Here is a 6,411-nt window from a genome sequence, read left to right as displayed (position 1 = left end):
TGGAATGAAATGTATCATCAGACTTGAACAGCTTTAATGAAAAGAATTCACGAGAATTATTTGTGACGTTCCATAAATGTTTGTACATGATCAGAACATGCGTAGGTATTTAGGTGTGGTGATAATATATCCTTGAGGTAAGTGAATGCCACGCCAGAAGGGAAGATGTGTATATTACACTTATACAGTAACATTGAAAAGACAACCCGATTTATACTCATTTCTCCGTCACATGAAAGTCTAAACCATTATTCCAAAATACCTGAGTGGACTATTTTGCTTTCAGAAAGCTCTTGCTGTTCTTTTCATATGTGTTATTTCCCTGATGATCTAAACGCTTGCTTAAGGAAACAAACGCACAAGACGGTGACCGTTTGGTGTAACAATATTTGTAAAGGCAAGTATGTCAAGCCCTTATCATCCAGGCCATTGTGCTTGTTCCAGCTGTCACAGTCATAGCGAACACTACGTCCCTGTGCAATATAGATACAATTTGCATGATTTCCAGAATGTTGATTCATCATCATAATGTTTGACAATCACTGGCTAGTCTGGTCCAGACACCATTATTTACCAACCACCGTCATATAGCTCTGATGTTGCTGAGTGTGGCGTGAAACAACAAATAAACACAATGTTTCTCTAAGCCTCCCAGTCAATACACAAAACTGCATATCTCCAGTAATTATTTATTTTCACGTAACAGAGCCAGTTATTGGTATAAGCATATCAGTGCCTTATTATGAGGTTTCAATGAGAGTGGCACTTTGTAGATTGTCTGAGGGGGCCTTGCCTCATGAGGAAGTTCAACCATTCTTTGTGTTTTCTGTATGTTAAAGGGCCCGTTGAAGGTCACGATGAGATACATTTGTCCTTGATGGTGACGCAGGTGGTTCATCCAGTGGCTGGTTTGATCCTGTCGTCTTTACAGTCACAGTTTGTGTCAATTTCGTTGTGCTAACCTCGACATGGTTCGTTCCTGTGCATAATACTGGCTGGCAGTTCGAAAAAGGAGTAGTCTGACGAGAATTTGTACCAAAACTCGAAGACGTCCACCATACCTGTGGCATTTCTTTGAAGAGTGAAAGTGAATAGTTCAGACTATCATGTCCTGGATATTTTTGCATTGCCTCCAAGAAATATCACTGTTTTATCTGTCGTGTGGGACCAGCCACTTTAATGTTAAATCTGGCAATAATTTGTGGAAGAAGGCAAAAGTAAAATTTCCAGATGGTAGTCTTAGTGTCCGGTTCATTTATGGGATCGAAGTAGGGTGGGTTCACTCCTTTGGTATACTCATATACTCCCTGCATATCAGTATCATGAATGCAACTGCAGCATCGAGTTGTTTGGGAATTTACCTCCATGTTCGGACTAGTTCGTCCAACTTGCCCAGTTATGAGCTAAAAGCCAATACATAATGGAATATGAAACTAAACTAGTGTCCAAAAGAAACGATACCAACTTATTTTCAAAATTGTTTTTTACCAAGTGAATTGTCTAGTATGAAAACACGCCAATTCGTATTGCACATCCCAAACACAGCATAGTCGATACAAAATACCGGGAACACGTGATCACTTCCGGGAAAAAACGTAAATTTCGTGAAAGTGACATTTCCCTCTCTAGCATGTTCTGCACGTGCATAAAAACTGTATACAACGGCTGATCAGACACGTTGATATCACAGCAACAAAAAGAACACAAGATATGCCACGTTTGACAGCCATCGAGAGAGAGAGAGAACCGTTGGAATGGTCCAACAAGGAGCGTCACACGTCGACGTCGCCAGAAGGTTGGGCTGCGCACGCATCACTATCACCAGGTTGATGCAGCGGTTACGTCAGACAGGTCAGACGTCAGACAGGCCCAGGAGTGGAAGACCACGAGTAACCACGCCCCGTGAAGATCGTTACATCCGGGTATTACACCTGAGGAACCGCACCGTAACAGCGACGTCCACGGCGGCTACAGCACTGGGACACAGGATCAGTCGACAGACCGTCTACAGGAGACTACGGCAGTATGGTATCCGGCCACGTCATCCCTACCACGGACCGCTTCTGACGCCTCGACACCGGAACAACAGACTGATCTGGGCCAGGCGAGTTCGACGTTGGCAACGGCGGGACTGGGCACGTGTAATGTTCTCTGATGAGAGCAGATCCCTCATCTTCAGAAACGATGGACGGTAGCTTGTATACCGACGATTTGGTGAACGTTTGGCGCCTAACTGTATCCAACAGGTCCGGCCGTTTGGAGGTGGAGGTTTAATGGTTTGGGGTGGCATATGTGGTGACGTCAAAACGATGCTTGTCGTAATTCGTGGAAATCTGAATGCACAGCGTTATCTTGATGACATCCTACGGCCTGTTGTGGTGCCCTTTATTCAGCAACAGCCTCGTGGACTCCTTTTCCAACATGACAATGCAAGGCCACACACAGCAAGATTGACACAGAACTTCCTTGCCAACGCCAACGTACAGGTTTTGCCATGGCCCGCATGTTCACCGGACATGAATCCCATCGAGCACTTATGGGACCACCTCGATCGGCAAATCCGACGTCGCCGTGTGCCTCCAGTCAACGTCCAGGACTTGGAACGATGTCTCCTCGAGGAATGGCAACGCATCACTCCCAACGTCATCAGACGTTTGACGTCATCAGTCCGTAGGCGTGTTCTGGCATGTATTGATGCTCACGGTGGACATACCCGCTACTGACTTGACTTTGAGACGTGTGGTGTGACATTTCCCGTTGTTTCTGTGATCAGTGCTCTAACGAAATGTTCATTTTTCGACCCCACCCATCTTTAAAGGCTTGTCATATTGGTTGTACAGATTTTATTGAAATGAAATTTTTGTACAGATGTTGTGAAAGGATTTCTCAAAAGCATAACACCAATCCTAAACTTCTGCATTGTTTAGTTTTTCTTTTATGTCGTTGCAAACAGGTGGTATCGTTTCTTTTGGACACTAGTTTATATATTAAAAACACCTATGTTATTTCCATGTTTGGTGTCTTAACATAATATGCAATCGTTGTTCTTTACGACTAAATGAGTGAGTTGTCTTTAACGCCGTTTTGAAAAGCATTCCAGTTATATCACAGCGTTTAAGCTTAATGTGGGAGAAAATCCCGACGTGATGCAGGCTTAAAACGTTCACCTCTTTGGTAAAGCCCATTATTGTGATGACAAAACTTGAAACGTAACTGGGGCGGACCGGGATTCGAACCCACGACCAACGGTTTCTGGCGTTCCGAAGAAATGGAACCCTGGACAACGAATTGCCCCTCGTTATAGGAAAATTAATCTGGTGATCACATACGGTGAAATAGATGAACATTAAATTGCTTTTAGACATATGCCTCTAAATATACTACTCCACTTTTGATGGGGTAATTTTGTGTTTGGTCAGGATACAGAAAACTGATTATCATAATATGTCAAGTGTATGTTTAAATAGAGTAACGTATCTGATTATCCCTAAAAATATTTGAGTAACATATATCCCAAATGTCTATATGCACCAATCAATTGTACAAACAGATACATTATGGCTGGTCGGTATTGACATTCTTTCACGATATATGATAGGACAGGGCACGCCCACCTGTCTATCAAAGGCCTGGCCTCATCATTTCAGTAACATCTGAAAATGTGAGGTTCACGAATTTGTAGAATACATTTTCTTTGGACTCTTTTTGTGTCATTATATTTGCGACAGAGATACAAATATGATAGAGGTCTTCTTTGTTGTTTGTAACAACGCTTCAGGGCTACGTCTTGCTCCTTCATCAGATGGAAATTTCATTTCGACATGAAGACATGAAACTTGATAACAACTTTTGTATTTTATTTCACCAATATGTGTGTGCGTGCGTGCGTGCGAGCGTGCGTGCATGCGTGCGTGTGTGTGTAATAGGCTCCAGGGAAAGGAAAACAAAGATTTTGGCAACATTATTAATGAGTGTATATCATGATTTTCTGAGCAAATTTAAGTAAACGTGAAGTCATTCAGGCATAATTTCAGCATTTTGAATCAAAATCAAAAGGAAAAAAAGAAGAAAAAAAGAAGGAAATTACCAAAAAATTGGATACATTCAAATATTTCAAACATTTTGTTATTATAAAGCTGCAATGATTTGGAATATTATATGTCTTCATTACAAGGAACGTGCATGGCAAATGTCATCTTCATTTGTCAAGCAGTATCAATGGAGATGTTTAAGAGCATGCTGAATCTGCAAAGGTCAGTGTGGAGAATAATGCGGGGTTAGAGTCATGTGCCGTTTATATAGTCCGTCACAGAGAAGAGATCCCCTCGTTGAAGGACTAGGGGTCCCTTGCTCTAGTCTCGACGGCCGACGCAGTGCGTGTGAAGGCCTTGACTAAGGGGTAGCTGACATACACGTCAAGTTGGCCAAAAGTATAGCTCGCCGTACGTTTTGCGATTTCTCCTTTAACACAAGGTTAGTCTGGTGACACGCTGTTGACTATTCAACCAACAGCCCTTCCTTTTGTTGCACAAACCATTTATATATGAAGCCAAACTTTGTTTCCATTGCACCTTTATACATCAGACCCGTGAAGATCCGGGGTAGAATAGGTCTTCAGCAACCCATGCTTGCCGTAAAAGGCGACTATGCGTGTTGTAAAAGGCGACTAACAGGATCGGGTGGTCAGGCTCGCTAACTTGGTTGATGCATGTCATCGATCCCAATTGCATGGATCGATGCTCATGATATCAATCACTGGATTGTCTGGTCAAGACTCGATTATTTACAGATCGCCGTCATATAGCTGGAATATTGCTGAGTGTGGCGTTAAACAACATACCAACCAACTTTATACATCAACTTCCATTTCGCCAATGTTCCCCTAAAGTATGCTGATAATTTGAAGACAAATGTCGTGTGATGGGGTTTAAAATATACTTTTCCGATATTGCACAAACTCCGGCTTATGCTTTCCTTGATATCATTTTAACTTTTGTGACCCCAACTATTGTATTTGCTGAAAATATGAAAAAGGTCGAGTAGATGTTATTATACATAATATCACAAGCCCCACTTTTAACTTCAGATATACCAAATTTCGATACCCTTTGAAAAGAGGATGGCTTACTAACGGTCATTTTTGGGTTCATAAATTTGACTGATGCGGTGGCTTTTCAAAAATGGGATTGAATTTGTTTTGAACGTTTTTTGAGAGACTCTAGCGGGGTCTTTCATGCGAACTTTCATCTTTATAGGAGCTCTCGAAAATGCAGGAACACTAGAAAATGGGAGAGTACGTGAAGTTCAAGGTCGAAGCATAAATTCTGCACATCAAATTTCATCATGTGGAAATGGCTGAACAGATGTCAAAAGATGATCTCTTCAGTGTGGCCACCCTGGCGTACATGTATATAATTGCAACGAAATTCTGTAAGTACTTTTTTGAAACAACTGCTGGTATCATTTAGGCACAGTTTCAGGTTCCTAGACTTTATTTTTGCATACCATATACTTCCTTCATACCCAATTTCATAAAGATACATGCAGAAATGTTTAACTGGTTGGCACAAATGTTTATAAACGAATCGGATTTTGTTTACGCTTTTCAGAGATACCCTAGCTGGGATCGCTCATACAAATTTTCAGCTGCAGATAGTTTACTTGACTCTCCGTCAGGTGAGATATAAATGATGGAACGTGGAAGTCAAAGGTCTAAATCTTCAAAAATAATGTATTGTATGTTATTCCACATACCACGTGGTTGCTGCATACAACATTTCTGGTGGTTAGTTGTTGTTAAAAGGTTTTTAACCAAACAGGCCAGATATCCGGAGAGCAGAAGGTCGGTGGTTCGATCCCCTGGCCGTGACATACCAAAAAGACGTTAACAGATGTGACTTGTTGTTTTTCTCTCTGCTCTGGCGCTCGGCATTGAGACGTTAGAACAAGAAGTAGTCGGATCGGAGTCTGTATATTGTGTCTGAGTTGGGGATACATTTAAAACCGGGTTGTGGTATCACAGTTGGATAGCACTATAAAACTGACTGTTAAATCCTGACCGTTACATGCACGTCATACATACTGATGAACTTTTCGATACTGAATCAAGTACTCAAAAGTGTTGTTTTATACTTGTGCTTCATAAGAACTGCATCTTGCCAGGGTTGCTCACACGGTAACTGTGAGTTTTCCCATTTGATAACTGTTTGACTGTTCATCGTAATTCTTCTGATTTTGTGTCCGAACCAAATTGTGGTCATGCGTTGCTTATATACCTGGCGGTGTTCTGTATATTAGAATGCATCTGACCAGAAACACCAGACCACGTGCGTGCGTGCGTGCGTGCGTGCGTGCGTGCGTGCGTGCGTGCGTGCGTGCGTGCGTGCGTGCTTGCGTGCTTGCGTGTCTGTT

Source organism: Haliotis cracherodii, unplaced genomic scaffold (genome assembly GCF_022045235.1).
Source record: "Haliotis cracherodii isolate W230 unplaced genomic scaffold, xgHalCrac1.p SCAF_3, whole genome shotgun sequence".
In the NCBI taxonomy this organism is placed as follows: Eukaryota; Metazoa; Mollusca; class Gastropoda; order Lepetellida; family Haliotidae; genus Haliotis; species Haliotis cracherodii.
Note: the sequence above shows the minus strand (reverse complement) of the source record.